Raw genomic sequence first — 1,548 nt, forward strand, 5'->3', positions numbered from 1 at the left:
CTATTTCCAACGGTATTTCGTCGTTGTTTCTATGTAATAGTTCACATTTTCATTTGTGAACGCGGCATTGAGTTCAAGGTGTGTTTGTTCGTGGTGATGCGTAGTTTTGGCGGTTATGTTTGATGTCGTAGATCGAATCAATTATTCTTAATGTTTATTTTATTTTACTTTCCTCGATGTTTTAGTTTATCGTGAAGACAATCCAGATGACTGTGCGAAGGCTTGCTTCCTTGAGGAGACTTCTACCGGAATCCTGGATATTCTTCTGTCACTGCTTTTCTGGTCAGAGCGATCTTCTCTGCTGTATGCTCCCAGTACATGGAGAGACTTCGTGAGATGTGTCTTGATGTTATTTTACTCGTTTGGTTAATATTTCCATCTGATTATTGCCTCCAGTGTTTGATTTGATTTATTTTCCAGTGTAGGTTTTGGTGATTATGATTTTAAATGGTGAATATAGAGGTGTCTTCGTCAAAGGTTCCTTATGCAGACTGTCCTGGTGAGTACTTTGTTCTGTTTCATTATTTTTAATTTGTCTTGCGTCATTCATCTTTTATTTACTACTGTTTCAGCGCAAGAAGATGGGTTCCAAAATGTGTGAGTGGTCCTAGAAAGCGTAGTCAACGTGTGAAGTATCGTGGGCAAGAACGAAGAATCGTGTGACATTTGTGTTGATTATGTTCGACGCTGATTTATATATATATATATATATATATATATTATTTTGTTGGTTAAATATTCAGTCAGTTTAGTTGAATATTCTGTAATGTAATATTCGCAAGGTAGTTTCATATATTTATTTTACAAATGTACAGATTCCTTGAGTTTATCTAAATATTAATTAGTTTTAATAATATAATATCGTGCATTTTATTTCTTTTACATGTGTTAGGTTGTGTATATATATATATCTATATGTGTATATCTCGCATGATGTAACTTCGTATGAAATTCTTTTAATATTAGTTAATCTTAATAATGTGATTTCTTGTATTGTATTTTTATTTATTAGATTATTGCTTGTTTGGTTTAATAATATAAAACACATATATATATATATTTTACAATATATTTTTCATATATAGTTTCTTTAAATTTACTAGCATGTTAACTAGTCTTAATAATGTAGAATTGTATATTTTAATTGCTTTCCTTGTTTAATTTCTTAAATTATTCAAATCGCGAATTAGTCTTGATTGATTAAGATCTTAGACCGTAGTTTATCCAACTGTCAAATCATACATTGTTCTTAATTGATCGGCTAACCATTTGGATTGTTAATTCGTACATAATCATAGTTTATTAATTAGATTTTAATTGATTCTATTTGATGTATCTTCGCGTTTCTGATATATGTACGTATATTCCAAATCGTTAGTCTACTAGTCGCCCTTATGTAATAGTATCACGTGCGTCTACATTTGATTAATCTTTTGTTAGTGTTTTATTTTATTTTATTATTTTTATATTCTTTTTAGTTTATTGTGTGTTAAAATGACTGCTCATGTAATTTACTTATTGTAGTTTTCGTTACGGCACGTGCGTAGC

General features: G+C 30.2%; 1 long non-coding RNA gene across 2 annotated transcripts; it reads left to right on the top strand.

Moving 5' to 3' along the window:
* The first annotated feature begins 6 nt into the window (after positions 1–6).
* Positions 7–859, top strand: LOC122577384. Of its 2 annotated transcripts, none has more exons than XR_006320248.1 (3): positions 7–365; positions 426–499; positions 573–859. It is a non-coding gene; the product is annotated as an uncharacterized LOC122577384 (long non-coding RNA). The 2 variants fall into 2 exon arrangements; XR_006320247.1 differs by having other exon boundaries at positions 7–331.
* Positions 860–1,548: the final 689 nt, after the last annotated feature.

The sequence above is a fragment of the Bombus pyrosoma genome, unplaced genomic scaffold (genome assembly GCF_014825855.1).
Source record: "Bombus pyrosoma isolate SC7728 unplaced genomic scaffold, ASM1482585v1 HiC_scaffold_1116, whole genome shotgun sequence".
Lineage (NCBI taxonomy): Eukaryota > Metazoa > Arthropoda > Insecta > Hymenoptera > Apidae > Bombus > Bombus pyrosoma.